This window comes from Lygodium microphyllum, chromosome 3 (genome assembly GCF_053477565.2).
Source record: "Lygodium microphyllum isolate KBCC chromosome 3, Lygodium_microphyllum_v1.1.10, whole genome shotgun sequence".
NCBI classification, from domain to species: Eukaryota; Viridiplantae; Streptophyta; class Polypodiopsida; order Schizaeales; family Lygodiaceae; genus Lygodium; species Lygodium microphyllum.
In genome coordinates this window covers 182,042,922-182,055,003 of record NC_141137.1, presented here as the reverse complement: position 1 = coordinate 182,055,003, position 12,082 = coordinate 182,042,922, and the positions used below count along the sequence as shown (strand labels likewise).

General features: G+C 44.7%; 1 protein-coding gene across 2 annotated transcripts in view; it reads left to right on the top strand.

Annotated features, from left to right (window-relative positions):
• The window catches only part of GRV2 (DNAJ heat shock N-terminal domain-containing protein), a 110,266-nt gene that overhangs the window by 71,504 nt on the left and 26,680 nt on the right, over positions 1 to 12,082 (top strand). The gene's annotated exons all lie outside the window — the stretch shown is intronic.

Genomic DNA, 12,082 nt, shown 5'->3' with positions numbered 1-12,082 from the left:
ACAGTTTCATTTTCAATCTTTAAATGATAAAAATGAACAAAAAGAATCTACACCTCATACATCCCACTTTCAAAATCCGCCCATCCCACCACATTTTTCCGCTGCTTCACCACTTCCATTTACACCATTTACATTTCCATTTCAGACACCTCATGTCACACCGCACATCACTCTGGGGGATTATGGAAACATAGGCACATCCTTTAGGACCTCATTCTTTCCTCAGCCGGGTGGTGTTCCACCTACCTCATACACACTTTCGAGATCATTGCAGCCTGGGTATCCCACTCAGTCTCTCCTGAGTGTGGATCAGTTGCCTCCACAGTTTGCCTCCATGGCAATTCCTAGTGGACCTTCTTGTCATAATGCTGTGTCCCAACCTTACTTTAGACAAGGCTACTGTGTCCCAGTGCCTCCACCTACACCGGCACCTTATGGAAACATTCATGTTCCAGTGCCTTCGCATCAATCGGCACTCATTGGACACTCACAGCCTACTTCTGCCTACCCACCTCTTCCCCCTCCTTACTCTTATCAGACACTCTCACCTCCACCATCTTTCCCACTATCATCTTACTCTACTCACTCGACACCTCATGGTTCTAGCTCATCTTCTGCCAAGAATGCATTTAATGACAAGACTCGTTTTAACGGGTCAAACTTTACTACTTGGTCGAGTTTGATGAGACATGTCCTTGATTCACAGAACCTATGGAATCTAGTGCAGGGGTTGGAACCCCAACCTGATCCCGCATTTGTTCCATACGAGATCGTCTGCTCATGAAAGGCTAGGAATGCCTCCGCTATTGTCGAGCTGATGCAGGGCTTATTACCAGAGTTTCATTCTCAGCTTCAGCATTTTGACTTAGGGTCAGAGCGATGGGCACACTTGATTGACCGCTACACAGCTCGAGATAGGACCCGTTTTATTAATCTTGACCATAAGCTTCAGCTTTTCACAATCACTGACTGGGATGACTTGAAAGTCAAGTTGGCTGAGTATCGACGTCTCCTCGTTGAATTCTCCACTATAGAGACTTCCAAGTCCTCTAACGATCAGGTCACATTGTTCCTAAATAACTCCCTAAGGAATACTTCAATTTGTGGAAGGAATAGTTTCAAAGCCTACCATGCCTACATTCTATGAATTTGAGTGTCAGTTGTTGCGTTACGCATGGTTGTTCGATCAGTTTCATATGAATTTCTCTTCAGAGAGGGCTCTTCTTGCTCATTCTCAGAAAGGGCAACAAGGGAAGGGCAAACCAAATCAAACCTCCACTCAAAATCAAAATTAAACTCAAAAGCTAAATCAATCTGGGGATTCTCAAGGAAACTCCCAGTCATAACTCAAACGTGGGTGGCAGAATGTACCTAAAAAGAATAGGTATTGTCAACATTGTCAAAAGGCTGGCCATTTTGACGACGAGTGTTGATCAAAGGCATGAGACACAACATCAAAACCTAAGTCTCAAACCCCCGCCCCTCAGTCGAGCAACCCCCAACAGGGGAGACAGGGTGATGGCAAGGGGCAGTTTAAAGGTCAGACTCACACTGCCACCGCACAGTCATCTCAGTTGACAACGTTCTCAACTCCTAAGGGCTTGTCTGACTAGTCTGCAGAGGCCCATATCGTCTCCATAGAGATATCAGATGCGAGTCTCGTCCATATCTGTGAGTTGCCTCCCGACGAGGTTACTGGAGAGGCCCACACATCACAACGGAGCACTTCAGCTCCAGTTTGGATTGTGGACAATGGAGCTACACATCACACGACTTATATAGAGGAACTTTTCCGTACTCAAGCCCTTGTAGCCGGGCGGGTCCGTGTAGGAAACAACTCCTCGGACAAGATTCAGGATCAAGGTTGCGTCAGTTTTGCCACTGACAAGGGTCCGGATCTGGCTTCGCTGGACAATGTATATCATGTCCCTCAGCTTGGGGTGAACTTGTTATCTGTTCAGCAGCTTTGCCGGTTGGGGCGAGCAGTTTTGTTTACAGCGACCACAGTCGAGGTCCTTGATTCTCTGACTGGTTTAGTGATTCCTTGCGGTGAGGCACAGCCTAATGGCCTATACCAGATGACACACTTTTTGACCGAGCCGACCGCCGAAGGCTCCGTGTTCCATAGCTTCCAGGCCTTAGCCACATCTCAGGAGCCTACGCACAATGAGCGTCTTTGGCATTTTCGCTTAGGGCATCTTGGTTATGACTCACTTTATGAGTTATCACGCCGTGAGCTGGTTGAGGCCCTTCCACGCCTGAAGCTAGCTCGAGTTGTCTGTAAAGCCTGTCAACTCAGGAAGCAGGACCGTATCCCATTTCCTTAGTAGTCTACACATAGAGCTGAGGAGCCTCTTAGATTGATTCACATTGATCTTTGTGGGCCGACATCCACTGCTGCTTTGTCTGTAAAGCCTGTCAACTCAGGAAGCAGGACCGTATCCCATTTCCTTAGTAGTCTACACATAGAGCTGAGGAGCCTCTTAGATTGATTCACATTGATCTTTGTGGGCCGACATCCACTGCTGCTTTGAACGGCGCGCTGTACTTCTTTTTGATAGTGGATGATCATTCTCGATACATGTGGGTGTACTTCCTCAAGCATACGTCAGACGCTCTCACATATTTTTCTGCTTGGGTGCTGTTGGTTCATAACTAGATTGGTCGTCGTGTTGGGTGCATGAGGAGTGATAGCGGTAGTGAGTTTATGTCCCACGAGTTTTCCGAGTTTCTACAGAAGCGTGACATTTCTCGCCAGCTCACCTCTACCAACTCCCCCTCTCAGAATGGAGTCATAGAGCGTAGGAACCGCACAATCATGGAAATGGCACACTCTATGCTATTCGCAGCAGAGCTTTTCGAGCGCCTTTGGGTCGAGGCTGTTAACACTTCGGTGTATATCCTCAACTGGTGCCTGACTGCGGCTCTTCCTCAGAAGACCTTGTATAAGGCATTTTTTGGCTCTCGGCCTGTTATTTTCCATTTCAGAGTCTTTGGGTGTCGTGCGTACATACAACATGCCTGATGACAAGATAGGAAAGCTTACTCCCCAAGCTGATCTTCTTATTTTTGTGGGACATTCCTTTGAAGCGAAAGCCTATTGTTTGTCGATCCTCGGACAAACAAGGTGATTGTTAGGCGGGATGTCGTCTTTGATGAGAGGGATATTGTGCAGTCTTCTTCACCAAATTCCGATCCACTTCCTTCTTCCACGTCATCAGAGATCGCGCCTACTGAGCCTGGTCTACTTCTCGCTCCTGACATTCCCGCAGTTTCTTCACCTCCCAAGTTCGCGAGACCCGTTACCTTGCTGGTACCACAGCAGACCATGCAGGATTCAGGGATCCTATCTCCAGATTCCACTCCGGAGGGACCTAGAAGATCTGCCCGGCTTGCTCCTCAAGCATCATTTGCATCGCTATTTACAATTGATTACATAGTGCATTTTGAGCCGAGTACCTGGCAGGAGGCTCTTCAGCACCCTCAATGGCGAGAGGCCATGGAAAGGGAGCTAGAGAGTATTGACTAAACTGAGACTTGGACATTGGTGGATTGTCCGAGCCACAAGAAAGTCATCGGGACAAAGTGGATTTTTCGGACAAAGCTAAAAGCTAATGCGACTTTAGACAAGTACAAGGCTCGCCTTGTAGTGCAAGGGTTTCGATAGAAGCACGGCATTGATTATGAAGAGACCTTTGCCCCTACTGCACGGTTGACTTCCTTTCGGTTGCTACTCGCGCTCGCCACTCACCACGTCTGGCCGATACATCAGATGGATGTCAAGAGTGCCTTCCTAAACGGATACTTGGAGGAGGAAGTCTAAGTGGAGTAGCCATCGGGCTTTCCCTCAGGGAACCCTAGGGATACGGTATTCCGCTTGCAAAAAGCTCTTTATGGGCTGAAGCAAGCTCTGCGGTCTTGGTTTTATAGAATGGATGAGTTCTTACAGACTCATGGATACCATTCTACCCCTTATGACCCAAAGTTATATGTTCGATCCACTTCAGAGGGGGTTAGCTATATCTTGCTATATGTTAATGACTTACTCATCACAGGTTCAGATTCTGCTGCCATAGCGGAAATTAAGGCTAAGCTTAAAGCTACATTTGAAATGACAGTCCTTGGTTTGTTGTCTTATTTTTTGGGGATAGAGGTAGTTCGTTCTGGAGGATGTATTTTTGTGTCACAGCAAAAGTACGAACTTCAGCTTGTGGAACAGTACACTTCGGATCAGACACGACCAGTGGCCACGCCTATTGATCCTACTGTCCACTTATCGAAGGATACCCTAGCACAGCCCTTCGATGCACACAGCTATCGTTCTGTTGTAGGAAAACTTCTTTGGTTAATTCACACTAGGGCAGATTTAGCTTACTCAGTTAGCATACTTAGTCAGTATTTCATAGCACCTAGGATGTCACATTGGATTGCATGTCTTTGTGTGTTGCGCTATTTGCGGTGTACTTTTTCTTATGGCTTGACATATGGTTCTTGTTTATGTTTGCAAGGGTACACTGATTCTGATTGGACAAGAGATCCTGACACCTGGCGTTCCTATGGCGGCTACCTCTTTACCTTGGGCATAGCTCCCATTTCTTGGTCCAGCCGTAAGTAAGAGATGGTGGCGGCTTCCACGGCCAAGGCTGAGTACCGGGCTCTCTTCGATGGCACCACCGAGGCCATCTATCTGAGAAGTTTACTGGCGCTGCTTCATTTTCCATGTGACTTTCCCACAGTTGTCTACTGCGACAACCAGAGTGTCATTGCCCTTGCGGGGAATCCGATCATCACACCACGGACATGGCATGTGGGAGTCTACTTCCACTTTTCCAGAGAGCAAGTTGAGCTAGGCACTATTCGCTTAGAGTTTGTGCCTTCATTAGATAATTTTGCAGATATCTTGACCAAAGTGGTCAAGCGGCCGGTTCTTCAATACCTGCTACCCAGGATCGGCTTGGGTACACCCTCCCCTAGTTCTTCAGCTTGACGGGAAGAGGGTGCTTCCCTCTTGCTTTCCCTTCCAGTTTGAGAGGGGGCGGCTCCTACTCTTGATCGTGACAGTGATGATACTTACAGTTTTTTAGACATTACATTCACTTATTCTTTTGTATTGTATTATGGGCATTTGTAACTTCATCTGCACTATCAAGATGACTTGATTGTAAAAGGGCACTTGGACAAGTGAACACTTCCCTTGCAAGAGCACTGTCCCAGTGGCACCGTTGCATAGCATATTGCATGAGCATGACATCTTGCATCTCCCTTTGTATTACCCTATGCATTGGCATTCTATTCATGTCAACATGCATCTGTGCGCATTTATCCCTTTTCGGTCTTTTGGAGTGGTCGACTCTAGGATCCACTATATTCGTATTATAATACATGGCAGTTCTCCTAAAGGCAATTTTCCTACCCTTGCTTGCTTTGCTGAGCCCACCGTTTTTTTTTTGCCTCTCACATATTCAACACATGATTGGCACATATACTCACTTTTATCATCCTTAGGGACTTATCTTCGTTAGTGCGAGGGATTGGCTTGCTAGTTTTGTGAATAACTTGGGTTTAAAACTCTCTTTATCTTTTTCTATTTGTCACTTAATCAGCCGTTGCCCCTATATTACTTATATATTTTCAAAACACTTAAAAAAAAAAAAAACAAACAAGTCCTTTGTTGATTCCATCCGCCTTTGTAGGCCTTGGTAGGCCCTTGGGCAGCCAATGAGCACCCTTGGTCCGATGCCCTAACCTCTTTGGGGTGATCACTTGGGCTCCCTTGGTAAGATATCCATCGCCTCTGTAGTCTTGGTAGGCCACTGGGCAGCCGACGTGCACCTTTTGTCCGATGCCCTGGCTGCTTTGGAGTGGAACGCCTTGGGGTAAATAAAAATTTAGGCTGGCCTACTTTTCTTGCCCTATTTTGGGCCTAAGAGGGGGTTTGTGCTAAGAAATACACTTAGCCACTTAAACAGCCCCAAAACATGCTTATTTTAGGCTTATTTTAGCCAAAACCCTAAAACAGGGAGCGGATCGAGAAAGTTACGTGGAAGAGGATCTAGAATCCTAATTTTCTATAAATTGGCAGCCAGCCCTCCACTCTTTCACAATCTCGTTTTTGCAGGTTTCAGGTGTTACCAGCTTGCTGCCCACACCCCGGTCACGGAGAACATCTCAGCCCTTGCTGTCCATCACTGTTCCCTACAGTCTGGCGCTTGTTTCCAACCCTCGACACGCTGATTGCTGCTGTTTCTGCCTGGCGACTGACTGCTGTTCATGTGCACTGCTGTTGTATAGCCTGCCACGCTAGCAAACTGCTGCATTTGCAGGCTGCAGCTGCCGCCCTGACAGTTTTCTCTCTCCTGTCTGCAGTCGCTGCAATCTTTCTCTCTCCTGTAGGCTGTCCTGCCTACGTTTTCAGTCTTTCTCTCTCCTGTAGGCTCTGTTTTTAGTCTTTCTCTCTTCTGCAGGCTGTCCTGCCTGCGTTTTTAGTCTTTCTCTCTTCTACAGGCTCCGTTTTTAGTCTTCCTTTCTCCTCACTGTTGTCTACATCAAATCCAACTTCTCACTGCTGTGTTTGCTGGTGTTCGACATCCGGAGGCTGCCTTGCTGCGATTCGGGATCCGTTCGGAGTACGACACACTCTCCAGCTCATTACCCCTGCCCTAATCCTAGAGATACAGGAGTTCGAGGTTCAGTGTGCATTCACTGCATAGTGTGTTTGCTGCATGAGCATCGTATTAGTAGTCATATCATTTCATTTATTCAGTGTGCTTATTGTCTCTTAGTTACTCTAACTGTAACCCTAATTGTGTTCTTTTTATTAGTCTGTGCTTTGTCGTACGGTTTTTGTTTATGTTTTTGTGTTAGGGTATTTTTCTTCACGCATGGTACCCACTGACCAAGCATATTGAGTCCGATATGCAGAGGGCCTAGTCATGGATCATTGGGATCGAATGATGCTGAGGTTAAATCTTTCGATCCAACAATACCGCGAGTCTTTAGACTTTCAATTGAAGAGTTTGAACCATGTCGCTGTCATCCTTGGCATAGCATGGTTCTTTGATAGATCATCCTCATTGTACATTGACTATAAAACTCATGTACTTTTGTTTGAGCTTGATGGTTGGTTTCATGTGATCAAAGGTTCTCCACCCTTGGTTGGCTACTTCTACCTATAGCCAAAGTGTTACTAAATTTCTTGGTGTATCTATAGACATCATCCAAAGAATGTAGAGGGTTGCAGAGTGCCTCATTCTAGTAATCTAGTGGCAACCTAAAGAGAGAGTGTATATAGAGCAATGCATGCGGGTCTTCTAGGGTCTTTGTTGTGTGTGAAAGGTTCTTAAATTCATGTGAATATATTGTTAGAAGTGAATGCAATAATGGGAAGTATAGAAGACTATTGTAATAGACTATACAACACGAGATAAAAAAGAAAACAAAAGAAGACAAAAGAATACTACAAAGAGAGAACTCAGAGATATGATGGGAAAATGAAATCCATATATCAAACACGAGATAGTTGCATACAACAGTGAGTCACTGGCATTTTCTACCTTTGGCCAAGACTGTCAAAGTGTCCCCTCATGTGAGCTTGGACTAGGAGCCAATCCCACTCTTTGTCAAGTAATAGCCAATCATAAACCTAGAAGTTAATCCTAGGATTTCAAAACCTCCCAAACTTATAGTCCATGCATCAAGGAAGTCCCTCTTTGGAGCCTATGCCCTTGTATACCTATATAGATAAGACTCACCTACCCCACCTCACCACCCTCTTACACCCCTTCTCAGCACTGGAGAGTCGTAAGAGATGATCGCATCACTTGCACTAGAAAGTAGTAGGAGGGGTTGCCAAGCCCTTCCTTTGATTTGAACAAGATGACCTGCGCCTTGGCCTTGGCCTTGATTGGAGGATCTAAATTGGAGTCAAAGTCAAAGGAGGAGGATGACTTAGCAGAGGAGTATATATCCTACTTCTTCTCCTTCTTCTTTCTCATATTAAGACCTGGCTGGGTAAAGATCCACTTGAGATTTTTGTGTTAGTCACAAGAGTGAATCTCTTTCCGAGTAAATAATGACACCAGAGTTTCAAGACATGAATGACAGTATGAAGCTCTAAATCATGTGTGGTGTAATTCTTCTCATAAGGTTTGAACTTGTGGAAAGAATATGCTAGTGCGGATCCTTCCTGGGTAAGAACACATCCTAGTGCCGTGATGCTAGTATCCACGATAGCTTCAAATTTCTTTGTGAAGTTTGGCAATTTCAAAATTGTTGCAATAGTAAGGAATTGCTTCAACTTGTCAAAGCTTTCCTATTCTCGTGTCGTCCATATAATCTTAACTTTCTTTTGGAGTAATTTAGTGAGGGGAGCTGCTATCAAGGAGTAGTCTTTTGATAAAAATTCTATACCAACCTGTGAAACTAGAAATCCTTGTATTTCTCTAACGTTCTGGGATGGTGGCCAATCATTGACATCTTTGATCTTGGCCAGATCTACTGATATGCCTTCTTTTGAGACGATAATAGACTTGGGATGCCATGAGAGCATCTTCTCTCAATATATCCTCTCCCTACCCATTACAATCAGTAGCTGCCCATAAGGCAACAGACTATCATTGTCTCTCTCTCTTTCCCCCATCACAATATTCTATCTCTGTTCCCATCAAGACACACTTTTTTTTTCTTCTCCCCCTTCGATATCACAACTACCTCGACTCTTCACATTAATGTTTAACATTAATAACCATGTTAATTTTAACATCGATGTTACAACTAGCAACACTATGAACATCAACATTGAATGTTAATGTCATCAAGTCTAATGCTAACATTAATAATTAAGTCAACATTAAATATCAATATCAAGGCAAATTACCGATGCCAATCTAAGCCACAAAGCTTCAGTTACCAACGATGGTCTACCAACCTTGGAGTGGCAACTCCCCGAGCTCCAATCATTAGTACCATTCAAGATCCTTGCACATTAGAAGTAGATGCAATGATAGAAGCGTAGAAGACTGCATAACACAAGAGAAAAGAGAAAACAAAAGAACACTACAAAGGGAGAACTTAGAGTTGGGAAATGAAATCCATATACCAAACACAAGACAATCGCGTCATACAACAATGAGTCACTAGTTATGTGGGCACTGGCACCGGCCCCCTCTCTCCAACAAGACTTGGACTGGGAATCTACAAGTGGACAATGATACAGACTGGGGGGGGGGGGGGGAAGCTGAATATTTAGGCATAAAATAATGCCATCAAAATAATGGGTTGACCAGCACAAATATGCAATCACCCAGCAATAAATTCCATAAATGATCAAAATGATGACTTTAAAAAATATATAAAATATCCTATGGTGCCCAGCCCACAAATGCACATGCCAAACTTGCCCATGATCTAACTAATCTACTAAGACAAGCATTACCTCAACATTAATGTGAGCATGAGTACGGGACAAGAAGTATACATTGTCGTATCCACTACCTAAACACATGTCTCCCCACACACCCCCCCCCCCCCCCCCCCCACCCCAAATGCATGCCCTCGCACTATGCCAACCTAAATGAGATAAAAGTATATCTATCAAGTGTGAAACATTATGGTTCCATGAGCAAAAGTAGTTTTATGCATGGCATTGAATCTTACACGAGATAATAGTTTGATACTTTGATACCAATGGAACATCCATCTAGGAGCTAACTTGCACATGAGACATGATACAAGCTATATTCACGAACATATGGGTAATGGGCATTAGACTCATCTCCCAACCATAGAGCCAAACAGACTCACCCCCGAGCCTGGGAGCTAGTAGTACATCAGGCAAAATAGGTCCCAAGAGTTGGCGTCCCATACCACCAGCACACATTGTTCCAATGTATGGGTGCGTTGGTCTATGAGTCAAGATTCCAAGAATGATGATCACACAATGTGCACAATAGGACCTTGTGTTCTACGAATAGGACTTGGCTATCATAATTGTAAAGTATCCTTAGTGCGTTTGTACTAAGTCACTTCATGACCATTGTGACCAATGCTACTAGGGCCCACCCAGATGTCCAGGGATGTAACACCAAGGGCCTACTATAATGTCCAAGGTGATATATGTCTTTTTTCAAGTGGTTTAATTTAATGGGACTTGCTAATTCTTTTCATTTCTTTTGATGTCTATAAATGAGCAATAAGACTTAAAATTTTTACATTCTCCATAAAATGAATTGCTGCAACACAAGGATGGGGTGATTAGTAAGCACCTCCTCTCATCCCATCATGTTGATGCTGAAGGGGGGAGGAGAAGCATTTGATGGAGATATGCAAAATACATGTCCAACTAAAAATCTACAAAATGAATGCAAGGGAGACAAGAAGAACCTAAGGACCAAAGTCCATGGGAGGGGTGGTGGACTAGTTAGACAAACTTGGTCCACCCATTGGGTGCTATGACAGGGGTTAGTTGAAGAGGTGTTCCAAAAGCCATGTGACCAGCAAGTCTCTAGTGATCAATGTGAGCACTTTGCAAATGTAATGGATTCATCACACACACACACTCTCTCTCTCTCTCTCTCTCTCTCTCTCTCTCTCTCTAACAGTTGGTATCGGATCTAGACATGTGGATTCCATCTCGCCACCACTTATTCGTTGCCACCTGCACAAAGTCCACTCAACTAAGAAACAAAGAGGAGTTGTTGTTTTGGAGGGAGGAGCTGCTAGTTTGGAAGAGAAGTTGATGTTTTGGAGGAGGTGCTGCTATTTTCAGCCTACATGCAGTCTTGTTCATAGTCTTGTACACAACCCTGCACATACAACCTCTCTCATGATTGGGACTATGAGATGATTAGATTGAAATATTTGGTGGGCAGCTTATTCATGAACAAAGTGACTTGATTGTCATTTGACTTTGGTGGGCCAATGTTGGCAAGTACGGCAAGTAAATGCATATACTCTACCAATTTGATTGTCGAGTCATCCCATTAGTGATTTTATGGAGCTCATGGTCAAGATTGATACATTAGGTACAATTATGAGCCACATAGCGGTTGACTAAATGTGCTTAGCACTCAGATACAAGGTTGAAATGCTTTCTGCTGGCAGGCAGTCAGCCAGGGCCGTCACCTTCTGTATAAGGCCGGGATGCAGGACGATATTCATTATCGAGGCAGGATCGTGCGCAGTGGTCGGTTTGGAGGATCTACCCATCCGCCAAGTACTGGACCCCACAGTAGACCGCTCTGAGGTATGGGAGATCATAGGGAGTCTTACTAGTTGGCATATCTGGAAGGTGCGGTGAGGCTTTCGGCGGAGAGAGACTTTTAGTACAGGCAACCTTAGCAGAGCTTTGGACCTCCATCCACTCCCTCCGCGGTCGATGGGATCAGGTGTAGGGCGAGTATAGGGTTTGTCAGGAGCTCCGATGTCATTTCATGCGCACTTGGGGCGGCCAGGACCTGTTTTTGTGATGCAGGCAGGCAGCCCCATATGGCGATACACCCCCCCTCCATGGCTTCTCGCCCCCATCCCCCCTAGACCGCCTTGAGAGGCTTGTATACATGATGTATTTGTGACTTTCATCAGCTCCAGCTAGTCTCTTGAGCATGAGCACTCCGTTGTAATCAGTTTTTTGAGTAATATAATCAGCCACATTTTACTTGCAAAAAAAAAAAAAGATACAAGGTTGAAATGCAGTAATTATGAGTGTAAGTTGGGCCTCCACCATATGCTTCTTTCCCTGCTCCCACCCAAACTGCCTTGAGAGGCCTTGTATGCATGATTTGCTAGTCTTAACCACATATACTTCCTTGCATTTCATCCGGGTAGTATAGTTAGCCACACCTTTGTTCACAAAAAAATAAAACTCACTGTTTGAAACCAGGATAATTGACATGGTGCAATTTTATATGTCTTCATTGTTGTAATAATGCAATGGGAATGATACTGTTATTTTCGTGTTATTTCATGAAAGAGTGGAAAATCTCACTGTGAAACAGTCTCTGAATAATTTTAGTGTGTTCGGTCTTTTAGAGTTGTGTTACATGACCTGCACTGATTCATTTGTATTAGGCTTTTAGACATGTAT